General features: G+C 33.0%; 1 protein-coding gene across 4 annotated transcripts in view; it reads left to right on the forward strand.

The window, feature by feature from the left end:
• The first annotated feature begins 5,787 nt into the window (after positions 1-5,787).
• Positions 5,788-13,735, forward strand: part of Ccdc102b (coiled-coil domain containing 102B) — a 118,021-nt gene continuing 110,073 nt past the window's right edge. For 3 of the 4 annotated variants that reach the window (XM_005373045.2, XM_005373048.2, XM_005373049.2), the window contains exon 1: positions 6,477-6,587. The gene's annotated coding sequence lies outside the window, so the exon portion shown is untranslated. Of the gene's footprint in view, positions 6,004-6,476; positions 6,588-13,735 lie in introns of those variants that run through there. The other variant, XM_005373046.1, reaches the window with a different exon arrangement.

The raw sequence follows: 13,735 nt of genomic DNA on the forward strand, positions 1-13,735 counted from the left end.
CTGTCTGTGAGACTTATCATTTTTATGCATAGCTTAAACCGCACTATTATTGCTGTTATAGCTATTATTATTATATGTGCAATTTAGTGAGTGATTCCCCTGTGCTAGACTCTGGATTCTATTTTGCAGATTCTGAGTAACCCTGGGCTCAGCCTTTTACCTTCATTTTTCAGGTGAGGTCACTGTGCCCAGTGAAGGTGGTTGCAGTAAATACATTCACTTACAAACCTGGCCCCTGGAAGAGCTTCGGGAGGGAAAAACAGACTGTGTTCTGGTGAAAATTTCCCATTGTGGCAAAGGAGTGGGGAGCAGGTACGCAGGTTCTACATGTCCATAGTCTGAAAGTAACAAGGACTTATAAGTTTGAGTGAATTCCTTTGTGATATTTCATTATCTGTGTGGATTTTTTCCCTTTACTTTTCAGATCTTGTAGTATTAAAATTTACAGAGCTTTATTACACAACATTGCCTGACCCTGGTGCCTGTCTCTTTGGAGAGCTGATCATCAACACTTACAAGTAGTTTGAAGGGCATTTGACTGTCTCCCAAGCAGATTGTGTGCATCTGAGTAGTAAAGGATAAGTTCTAAGATTCTGTGGTAGGCAGGCTGCTCAGGAATAATCCTGATGAGTATTAGTTATTCATGGTTTTGGTTTACACTGTGCTTGGATTTTGTCCTTGGTGCTCTGGAAAAAATGACCTGTACTTTCGTGGAAGCCTTCTCTTTTTCCGATGTTGTATACTGGCATTTCTTCTGCCTTGATTTCCCTGTCATCAGCTCCTGTATGCTTTTGATGTTATAGCTATTACTGTTTAGAAATTTCCCAAAATGCCTTGTCTGAAATAATCACCTTTTCTTGATACCAGTATGGTTATTTCAGTTTAAAGCTAAAGTTGAGTTTATTTTTAAAACAAAAAGAATAATTTTATGCTATGGAACATAGGCTATGAGGAGAGAAAGATATCTATTCAGAGTCTATTCAAAGATATTCTATTCAGAGTCCATTACATTGAACTGGTCTGCTAATAACGTTTATGAGTGCTTTGAAATACCTTGACTCAAGTTTAAAAATTGTCTAAAGCAAAGATTAAAGAGTAAAAACTTTGTTTTACTCTTTCTTTAAAGAAAAGTTTATAACTGTACTAATGCTTTATTAAATAATTACTGTTGCTTGTCTGTGCAAAGAAGATTTTTTTTTAGGCTTTAAACTACATTGGTTTACATCAAATAACTTGAACTTTTCAAGGTTTATTAAAACACTTCAAACTTTATTAATATCCCGATAAGAATGCATGTTATAAACATTTTAAAACCGAATTGAATATAGTATTTTAGGAATCTCATATTTTAATAGAAAGTATTATTTTAAATAAAGAATGTGGCATGTGATGACAAACTATGCTGAATGTTTTAAAATTCATCACAATAAAGGCACAAGGCCATTAATCCCTTTCCAAATATTCCCCTCCCTTCAAACATACTTATCTCACGTATTTGTCACTTTCTGGAGCACTTCTGGAAGTCCGCTCTGATTAAATGTTTTCCGTTATGCTTTGGTGGCTGCCTTGATGTCCTGAACTGATTCAAATATCTACAGTTCACAGACTTTGAGGAAGCATCAAAAATTGTGTGGTGCCAGATTTAGTGAATAAGATGGATTTTTATTTCACAGACATTTCCTTAAACATGTTGATTCAATTCACAAAATTAAGGCTCTCGTCACGGTACAACCCAAGACACTCATGAGGGAGCACTTTGAGCACTGCTTCCGGAAGTGTGTGTGGCTGAAGTGAGAGGAAGTATTTTGAGGAGGATTAATGGTGATATGTCTTTGACTATAATGCACTTTTAAATGTTTAAACTTTTGTTTTATTTTCTGATCAGACCTCATGCTTTGCAATTAAACCATTATTCATGTATATCTTTATAAAAATATCTGTCTAATTGTATATATTTTCCTTTTCCAAATTGTTCTACATTGAAATTAAGTATATATTTTTTAACATAGACAGTATGTTGACATCAGTAACAAACCTTGATCTCTTAAGAATTGATTCAAATTTTCTTAAAAGCAGATCATTCTAGTAAGCACTACCATTTTGTTAACTTTCATTGTTTTGTTCAGAACGAGGGTATATGACCGAAAGAGGACAGTCTCATGGTACAAGGAAATGTCATTTTGTTTTCTTTCAGAGACTATAGGGAATTGTTTCTTTTTAGAAATAAAAGAGATGATAACAAAAGCACAATGCCCTTTTTAGAAAGGAAAGAAAATGCATGACGTGGAGAAAACTCATCCGTACTCTTTGGCAAAAGTGGTTTAATGTTGATTCCCAGAGTATTTGTTAATATTAGTCAGCACAATTATGCTTTGAGGAAGATTAGTTCTGTTTTGGAAGAGATTATGTAAGAGTTTTTTATTAAATGATTGTAGTTAGAGGATTTGGAAACAAAATATGTTTTCTAAATCAACTTAGTAAAATTAATTTTTTAAGTTTTATTCCACATTTAAAGTTTTAAATTTTAATTTAACTTCTTCAGCGTAGTGAAAACCACTTTTTATCAGTGTAGTAAATATTGCATTCTGAGAAAAAAAGTGTTTAGCCTTATTGGTTTAGCTATATCCAGAAGGAAGTTTGCATGTGAGTATGTGAGTGTGCATGTATGTATGTGCGTGTATGTGTGTGTGGGAGAGACAGAAAGAGAGAGGACTTGAAGTTTTAGTAAGACAAGCTTTAAAAAATCATCTAATTCTGACTATAAATGTGGGAAAAGTAAAGCTTGAAATATGGAGCCATGTTGCCAAGGCCTGAAATCTGGCAGCTAGTTAGTAGCAGGGAGAAATCATATCTTAATCTCATTGTTCCAGTATTCAGTCACTCTAAACAATGGATCTTGATTGATAGTGACTTTGTCCCTCAGGGGACATTTGGAAATGTCTGGAAACTTTTGTGCTTGTCACAACTGGATGAGCTACTGGTAAATAGATAAGGGTCAGAGATCCTGCTAAATACTTTCCCATGTACAGAAGAGCTTCACATAACAAAATCCAAATGTCAACATTGCTAAGGGAAACCTTTCCAAAAACTGGAATGCAGTCTACTAATATTTCTAAAGAAAGAACAGTTAATCATTTACTTCTGTTTGAGTTTGAGTGAAATTCAGCATCTAAACTTTTAAGCCCAATTATGAAAAATGCATCTGATGATTTAAAAAGAAACTACATATCTCTATGTCACTTTCTCATAATGATATATACCCAAGGAAATTGTCTAAAACGTTTAAAGTCTCACACAGATTTTGCTGTAAACATAAACATAACCTTTGCCAGATCCTAAATGTCCTGTGCCAGAACATGGCCACAATCCCGAAGCTATCATTTAGAGGCAGCAAAACCAATGTTATCTTTCATAGAAGTCATGTCCACATTTCTTTAATTGTCATGCTTGGGTTGTGAAAATTTCCTTTAAAACTACTTTGTGGACATTGTAGTTAGGTTGACATAATTACTGTAAAGTAATTATTACTAATGATAGTAATTCACGTGTGCGGTATCATTGAAAACATTTTGTATCCATTATCACTTAACTCTCACAATTTCTCTATGAGGTTGTAACAACCACTTCATAAATGAAAGAACTAAAGGCCAGAGATGTTGCTACCTGAACACATGCAACTGAGGCTCCATCTTAGGTCTGTGTGATATGAAGATTGCCCATTATTTATGTTAGATATTGTAGATCAGGTTTATTCTTCTTCAATTTTTTCCTCCAACTGACTATATAAAAACAGAGTTGATTTTTTGTTACAGCTTACATATTTTCACAGAGAATACATAATGTGTTTGTAAAGCACACTGGACATTGAGAGGTAAAGATTTCTATTCAAAAATGATAACAGGAAGAAAATATCATCTCCTGCAATGCTGCAGTAAAATTCACACATTGTGACTTGGATTTATCTGACTGATGACAATAGGTAACACAATATAGTTTAGTACAAGATGGTAGCTTTTTAGCAGGTTTACCTTGATTAATGAAGGAATCCTTTGTAACATACTAGCTATGCTCACTGATTTCATGAGAGCATGTTTCTAATCCAGATTTCAAACTACCTAATATATTGCAACTATAACCAAAATAGCCTTCCTTACAAGAGAGGTTCACTTATCAACAGTGGACAAAGTTGTTTTAAGATAACTGTAAGATATTGTTTAAGCCATTAAAATTGTAGCAGTGGGGGCTGGGGATATAACTCCATGGAATAAGTGATTACTTGGCAAGCCTGGGGTCATGAGTTCAATTCTCAGTACCAAAAAAAAAAAGAATTCCTAAGATTGTATCAGTAAAAAAATAAATTGTAGCAGTAAAATATAAAATATGCCTGAATTCAAATAGTAAGGTCCATTAAAAATTCTGTGTCTTATTTTGTTAATATTTTAAAAAAATTATCAATAATAGGCATATAAGAATGATAATGGTACCACAAACTAATACCTTCAATTCAGAAAATTAGTGAGAAAAGATAATAAAGGTTAGAAGAAATTTTTAAAACACCACACACTTTTGATGCTTTAAGGATATGTCTTCTTAATTCATTTCCTCTACAACTAGTCTAATCTGAGGCATTCTTAACATTTTTGTTCTCTTTAATACTTTTATAAAATATCCATTCATCTATCCATTTATCCATTTATACTTTCATACATTTATGCATTCATTAACACTGTTATTTGCAAAATATTTGAATATAAACATAGTATCTGTTTCATATATTTTTTGATATACATGTAACTATGTAAACAAATATAATTGGCATTAACTTTGGTGGAAATGTCTTAAAAAGAAAGGGTGAGAGTACGAAAGCTATATGAGGGTGACTGCAGGAATTTTTGATTTTCTGATTTCTTCTGGACCTCCCAGTTAAAGGATAAAGATCTGGAGTAAAGTCAGTTTTGATTAATGTTTACTACCCTACTGTTTCTCCATTATGTACTATTAAAACTTTGCATCAGTTCAAAGCTCTAAATCTAGTAAGAAGGCTGAGGGAGAACCCCGATGACAGTGGTTTGAACACATTAAGTTCTCTTCTATTCAATCACCAAGGGCCTGTATGAAACTGTAATGAATGCTTCTGCTATTCATAATGTGTGTCTTTCATCTGAATCACAGCTACAGAGGCTCACCATCATTTGGTGATGGCATCTGGAGCTCGAATTTGCTGTCCTTCCTGGAAAAGGAAAAGAAAGAAGTAAAGGAGAATAGCAATCATATCATTAAGGTGATTTTTTTTCCCCCTCAGAATGCTGACTATGCTTTCACATATGTTTCCTTGGCAAAAATGTGCCACCTAGCCAAGTACATTTGGCTTGATTCCATAGTTTTTTAAAAAGTTGTCTACATTTTTTTTTCTCTTTAGGAAATAAAGAACGGAAATGATACAACATAGGCAAACAGAAGAAGCTCTAAGAAGCACCTAGTACATAGAATACAATTAGAATCCAAAAAAAGAAGCAACCTCCCTTGTATGTGTTAAGGACTTTTAGATATTGTAAACTTGCCAACAAAATATTAAAAGTCCAAGTCTGAATTTTCCCAAGTGAAACAATGTCGTCAAATGTAGTCAGATGTTATGGGTCAGTGATTTATTAACTTACTGGTAAAATATTTGAGGCAGACAAATATTGTGGTGTGGGATTCAAAAAGATGGGAGGGTACAAACTAGAGGTAAAGAAATGGATTATTCATTCAGGTTTTGATAAAAAGTTATTTAGTTTGAAGCACAAAGCGAAGTAAAGATAACAAAAAGGCCTCTATATTGAGAGACAGAGGGAGTCATACATCATTACATAAAATTGGGATTAACTTTCGTCAGAATACTTCCCACAGCTTAGCAGTGTCGTTGGAAAGCCATTCCACCCCTCCACACTGCACCAGAGGCCGGAGAGCTCTCTCAGAAGGCCATGGAGACTGAAGCTAACAACTTCTGCCAGCAGGACTGAGGTCAGAGGGCTGACATTCAGTGTTTTTATTATGCTGTGTACACTCGGATATTTTATTAAATATGATCTATTTTTGGTGATATAACACAAATCAAATTGAACAAATGATGTTTTCCATTGTTCCTGTGAACTGCAGTATAATTTCCCTGTAAATACTTTACTGAGCAGTATTGCGATAACTTTTATTTTGCCATGTTTTAATTTTTTCTATTACATTTTGATTTTAAAATACTGAACATCTGAGTGGATGAAAGGGTGGGTGTTTCCTTCCTTTTCCACTCAGAGCACGTTGATTCAAATGTTGTCTGGGAAGCTTTAGATAACATAATATTTAATACTTAGGGAACATTAAACGGCTTTATTTTGGTTAGCTCACTTATAAGCCAAAGAGGGTGTTGTGGTATTGGCTTTGCTAAAACTTCTTAACCAATGGGAATGCTTTCTGAGTTAGTGTAGTGTCCTTAATGCGGGAATAATCCTGCTGGCCAGGACCCTGGAGCTGCGCAAAAGGGGAGAGAATGCAGGAAACTGTTGTTTACATGTGTGCACAGCAGGGAAGCTAGAGCAGCCTCGCAAGCCCAGAGGGTAAGAGAGTTTCATAACCTTGTGGTTTTCTGCTTCATTTTTCTACTTTCCTGTTGAGGGGAACATGTGTTGTTCTCAGAGCAAAGAAAATGACAGTCGCTCTGCAGCTTCAGAGTAAATCTACTGTTAGTCTGGGAAGCAGGATTGAAAGTCTCTTTTAAAATGGACTTGATTTCTTCCCTTCCTCTCCCATTTTTCACTCTGGGTGTTATTTACTCTGACATCTTGTCATAGATTTTTCTGCCTTTAAAAATTTACTGTGCTAAACAAAATGCAGGTGAGAGCTGCAGTTCTAAGATTAGACACTAATAGTCCATCTTGATGCTTAACTCTAATTCCATACAAATATGAATTAGTCAGTGTGTTTAAAGTAATGTATACTTTTAGAATAAGAAACTGAGATTACCATACAAACTCTATGCACTTTCATTTTGAGAGTTTTCATACTGAAATAGTGTCATTATTAACTTTAAACCTAGTACTAGTATTGAATTTTTATTTTACCTGCATATTGTGGAGCAGACAGAAACATGGGCTAAAACAATAAAATCTTCTACTTGCTCAAAGGGAAGGTGACATTTAATTATATAGAAATAAGTTATAGAACTAAAGATAAAAATCTTGGGAAACATTTGGGAAGCACTTGTTTATGTTTTCTGCAAAAAAAATGGTCAGGTGAGTAGTGAGCATGTAAGTCTACTAGAGAAATATATACTTATGGAAAATATTCTGAAAATAATTAGAAGTATTTAATATTTGGCACAAGCTACATAATGATCTTTCTTCATAATCTTATTTATATCAAAACCAATTTTTCCTGTTTTTTAAAAATCTTATGAATATGTTTTTGCTAAACTTTTTGTGGGAGTCTTACAAATTTTGTGGGAAGTGTCTTGTTTTGTTGTTAAGAAATCATTTTCTCATTCATAAATATACACATCCAACATCAAATATGTTTAAATTCTAACTTTTTCCTATTTTCATGAAAGCATTAAATTGAAAAGGAATCTTGATAAGCTTGTGAAGTAATATTTGTATGTTTGGTATGATTTTGCAAAGTAGTGTACTTAAAATATCTGGAAAATAGAGAAAAATGATTTATGTGAATTGCTTTAATTTCCAAAACCTTAAAAATAGTTCTGGTAAACAAGATTTGACTGTGTCTCTTTGGCAATATTCATATATTTTCATTGGATTCAATAGTGGGGTGATCTCTGGGACACAGTTTCTTATATCTCACTATAGGTGTGGCCTGTAATTTATGTTTCATCTATGGATTCAAGCCACAAAGGTAATGACTATTATTCTTAAGTCTATGGAGAATGATTTTAGGTTACTTCTACTTGAAGAAGTATAACATCTTTTTTAAAAAAGTGGTATTATAGTGTTAACTGAATTTGGCGAAAAGCTTTACACATTCTGCTTATAGTAGGGATATTAGTGCTAGAGGAATTTAAGTGGCTCTGAAAGAGGTTCAACTTACCGAGCTGAGTGTTGGGAAATTAGTTAAACCTGAGTAATTGCTGAGAACAGGAAGAAAATGCTTACTTCGCAGAAGCAGTTAGTATGAAGGGTTTCAAGGCATGAATTAGCATGAAACATAGGTTAATAATGGTGAATAATCTATGTGATTGGAGCATCAAATGCACTTTTATAGGTAGCAGACATTGTGCTCAGTAGGAAAAAAATGCGCAACATCTTCAAATTCACACAGTAATTTTGTTATTTTCTATTATACAATGAGGTGACTATAAGTTCCTAAAAAGAGAAGGAATATTTGTCTTTTTCATCACTCTTACCACCACTATCATCATCATCATTCTGCCAACACAAATTAGCAGCATTTGCTATGTGTAAGATTGTAACGCAATTAACATACATATCCACAATTTAAATAGGTGTGAATGAAATTAACTTCATTTACACATTATCTTCATTTTACACATGAAGAAACTGGGCCTTCAGAAATGTTAAATGATTGACTTAGAGCCACAGATATAGTTGGTTCTACAACCAGAATTCCAAACACTGTCTTTCTGGCTCCAGACCTATTTCCTCTATGTTGCCCTGATAGTTCAGGAATGTAACTCTGACAGAAGTTAAGGAGGATGGATTGAAATAGTCCTTGGAATAGTAGGATGCAGAGAGACAATGGAAAGACAACAATCTGAAGATTAACTCCAATCTTCCATAAATCTAAATGAATCACACTTCCTTCCGGTGGTCCGTTATTTCCTTTGTCATGAGAGAGAAAAAATTGATACTGCAAACAGGGAGTGAATTTCACATTTAAATTGGCTGTTCTCATCCTCAGTACATGCTTTTCTGTATTTTGTTGAGCTTTGCGTTCGCAGAAGAAAGCTTTTGACTTCTCAGAAAACATTTTAGAACTAATTTTTGTTGAATTATTAGTCACAAAAGAAATACTTGAATGGATGGAAGGACAGTGAGTACAGAGCAGGAATGATGTAAGAGCGAGCTATAAGCTGATGAAGAGAAGAGGAAGGGCTATAATTGCAGTAGTGATTCCAGTGAGTATCTTAGAGGGGTGTAAGATGCAGCATGCAGACTGGAAGTTTGGCTGTGACAGCAGGGACAGTCCCTCCATATAAACAGGTTGTAACAGTATCCATGAGACTGACCCATGTGGTAGTTAGTTGTCTTCATATTACTTCTCTTTTCTAAGTGAAACAGAAAAAAACCCAAAATATTTTTATCAACAGAGATGACAAAGGAAGATATAAGTTTGAAGATAAACATAGATGGAGCTTAGTAAAGTGGGCTGTAAATTCATGTGAGAAATGGGATAGAGTTGGTTTGGCAGCAGTAAAGGGTCCCTTGGAGGTTCAGCATCAAGAATTTGAAGTGAGACCAAAGGACATATTTTCTTCAAGTCTGCTCAGATGCTCTCATGCTAGTAAGTAGTTGGAATTAAACAGTTAGAGTTTTCAAAGAAAGTAAGGTGGACACAATGCTATGCATATGGAGGTGAACTGGTTAATAATGGAGTACAGGAAGGTCATGAGTTCGATTCTTGTTTAATAATGGAGTACAGAATAGGGAGGACAAAGGGAGTACGAAGTAAATGAGGAACTACAAAGAGGCAAATAGAATGAATTATAGGAGTTCCAAGTCGGGTCAAAGAGCAGAGTAATGGAGACAATAGTAAGGTAACGAGTGGTGTTTCTCATTAATATGGGAAGAAATACTAGTTTGGTAAGGCACTTAAATTTTTGTTTTGGAAAACATATTAAACCCCTTTACTACTTTACCAGTTAAATAGCAGTTGGTTTCACTGGCTACATTTAGTTACTCATTCCCATGCCAAGATTATTATCTTGTCAAGAATCTTATTCACTTTCCTTCCCTTGGTTTATATCATATTTTCATTGGTCCTAATAACTGCATTGGAGAGCAATCTTTAGGCAGGGATAACTTCAAGACAAACGTTTTTATATTTAACAAATTATTTTTCTATTTTTTTAAAAACCCAACATAGCAACAATAAATACATAAACAAAACAGCATAGAGAACAATAAAAATGATACAGAACTTCAAAACATGGTGATAGGATGTTAACAATGTTTGTTATACTACACAATGTCATCTTCAAAAGGGAAACAGTTTTCACTATAAGAACCACTGCTGAACTCCTACCATTTTGTATGGTGAAGCTCTGCATCATTTCCAATGTTTTTTTAAAAAATTATTTCATTTTTCATTTTATTTTATTTTTTTTACTTGTTACTGTCTTTGATTGTTTGATCAATCTTACATTCTTATGTCCAATGGACTGAGCAACTTCGTTGAAGATAATAGTATGTAACATAGCAACCATTGTGAATTTCTATCATTTTGTCTTGCGGTCATGTATCATTTTTGTTATTTTTGTGTTGTTTTGATTTTGTCTTCATTGTTGTTTTGTCAGTTTCTTAATTTTTAAAATGAAAAAAGAGTATAAAAAAACAAATTGTAAGACCACAATTTTACTAAATGTTTATTCATTTGCCAAAATGAAATAAAACTGTATTTAACAATAATGCTCAAGAAATATGAATTGATAATATTTTTCTTTTGCTTTGATTTGTAATACAGCCAATAATTTAACAATTATATATGTTTTCAAGTTCAACCATCTTTACAAATAGCTATACAAACAGCTTTAGACACATTTTAGTGAGAATTGCCAATCAGTGATTAGACAAGAATTCTGAGCAAACACATACAACTTTTGGAGTGATGTCTATTTTGCTGTGATGTGAGTACTACAATGTCACTTCTTCTTCCTGTAATCGTACAGTAGAAAATAAAAATGTCCTGCTCACTCCATCTAAATGGCAGCTGGAGCTGCTTTAGTATGTTCATTTTCAGTGGAATGCATTTTTAAAACATGGATTTGTGAATAACGTCTCAAGTGATCATCTTAATTAGAACCAAATACCAGAACTTCTATAAGATAGCACAGAAATGATGCTAAAACACAGAGCATGCTTTTAAAAATCACAACGTATTTTTTATGTCTGTAAAACTCTCCATGAAAAAGAAATTGTTTATGCTCTACAGCTGTGTTGTCTCATAGAAGTGTACATCTAGCATTGTTTGCAGTTTAAAGTAGCTTCTCTCAAAAGTTAAAAATAAATAAATAAATGAAATTGATGCCACTATTTTTAACCCAATATGTTAAAATATTTTCATTTCAAAATACAATAAATGTAAAATTCTTAGTGAAATAATTTACAACTTTATTTTCCATAACCAGTCTATTTCATATTTATAGAAAATCTCAAATTTTGACTACCATTATTTCAAGTGGTTGTACATCTGGCAGGTGGCTACCATGTTAGGTGGCACTGTGGGTCACAGGGAAAAATATCTATGCACAGTTAGAAAATATTCTCATAGCAACCACAGATCAGCATAAAACATTATATTAATCTCCTTGTTATAAATGAATACTAATAAATTTGAATGATCTTGTTAAAGGTAAGACTTTATCACAAGTAAATCAGTGCTCCCTGAATTCTGCTATTCAATTCTGATGTCATGTTTATGCATTTATACTATCTTGATACTGACAAGTATATAAAATATAGCACCTGCTGGAAAAACCAGTGCCAACATATTATCTGCCTGCTATCATTTAAGAAAATCTCATTATTTGGAAACTCAAGTGTGAAAATAGGCACTGATGAAAGGGATGAAATGTAATTCTGTGAATATGTACAATTCTTAGTCTTTATCTTTTTTTTTTGAGCCAGTCCAATTTATTGATTTTTTCTTTTAGAATACATGTTTTTTTTTATTTTTTTATTTTAAAGAGAGTAGTAAATGAGAAACAAACAAAAAAATAGACCAGTAGCAGCATACCAGTATCATGAGCATAAACAAATCAAAGCAAGAACATTCGAAGTGATACAGGGTCTCAAGACAAAAAATATGAATCAACAGTGGTTGTTACATTACATATTGCTATCCTCAACTACATTGCTCAGATTACCAGATGTAAGAATGAAAGATTGCTCAAACCTTTATAGGGTATAAGAAAATTATTCTTCAATAAAACAGAGATAATACAGAGTTTCACTAGACAAGATGGTAGGAGTTCACCATTGTAATTCCATTGCATATTGTTACCTTCAAATCAGTTGTTTAGACCACCAAGCACAAGCATGCAAAATTGATCAGAACATAAAAAATTGTAACCATTAACTGTTCATTTCAACACATCATCAGACATCAGCAATACTGTTATCACAGCTATTCATATATATATTTATATTTTGCCTTCCTTCTTTCTTTTTTCTTCTTTCCCTAAATGAAATATATAAATCCGAGAAAGCATGAGATATTTAAGATCAAAAAGTAAAACTAGAAAGTTTTTTGAAGAAATCATTTAATTGTGGGATTAGTGGGATTCAATGGGAAAAAACTGAAGAAAATACTTATAGAATGGGAGACTAAATAATAAACGCAAGTTTTTCAGAAGCAGGAGTTTAATCCTGTTTTCAACTCTGTAGCTTTCCTTGCGTGTAAATTTTCTAGTTCAGAGTCTGGAAAGCCAGATCTTCTGAGAAATATGAATATTGGCCATTTGCTGCTCATTATTTTGACATTTTTAAATCCAATTCCTTTAGCTTTCATTTTACTAAGGAAATAAACAATCACGTTAAAATAAAACAAATGAAAATTGATTGCACATCAATTAGCAATTATGTTAAGAATTCTTCTTTACGGTTAAACTGATTTTAGTGCTTTTTTTTCTACGTTAAATATTTAAGTGTTCAGAAATATGAACACTTAAAAAGATGACGAAAATGGAGGTTTCTATTTTTAAATAAATTCATTTTGACTAAAATTAAGAAAATTTGGGCAGGAATTAATACTAGGAAAAAAATTCACTAGTGTTTATAGCAACTAATCTTCAAATAAACATCTTACATTTATGTTATATTAAAACTTCAAATCTTTTCTTCAAAATTACAAAATCTTATAAATGAAAAGTTTCCAGTAAAATTTTTATTTCATTATTCTAAGTAGCCCTGTTTGTCGCACAATTATAACATTGTGCTTTTGGGAATGACATATCTGAAATCTGATTATGTGTTTCTGTTAAAATTGAAAAGTATTAGAACAAATTGTGGTTGATAATACTTTCATCTGAAAAGAATGCACAGAAATCTAATGATGCTGTAATTCTAATGACAATGACTGACAAAGAAGTCAACATTTTGTGTAAATATCTCCATGTCAATAGGGGTTGTTGTGAAAATTTATGGTAATTTATGTAATCAGTGGTGTAGCTAGAGTTGGGGGCAGGACCTGGAGGGGGCATTGCCCCAGGGGGCACATTTGTGGGGGGCAGGACTTAAATATTGAACACATTCAGATACATAGGAGGGTTGCAAATTGAAGGACTGCCCGGAGGTGCACAAACTCCAGCTAAGCCACTCATGTATATATCATTTCTGTTTTTGTTACATAATATGTGTTCAATTGTAAATAACTCAATTATTCTTTCTTTGATTATCTTCTTGTTTTAGCTTTAATGAATATTAAAATATTCCTTAACAGGAGAAACTAAGTGGTTTAATACCATTATAATGCAATATAAACCTGTAAATGAACATTTTTATGTGTAATGCTCATT

This window comes from Chinchilla lanigera, unplaced genomic scaffold, assembly GCF_000276665.1.
Source record: "Chinchilla lanigera isolate Chin_1 unplaced genomic scaffold, ChiLan1.0 scaffold00001, whole genome shotgun sequence".
Classification (NCBI taxonomy): Eukaryota; Metazoa; Chordata; class Mammalia; order Rodentia; family Chinchillidae; genus Chinchilla; species Chinchilla lanigera.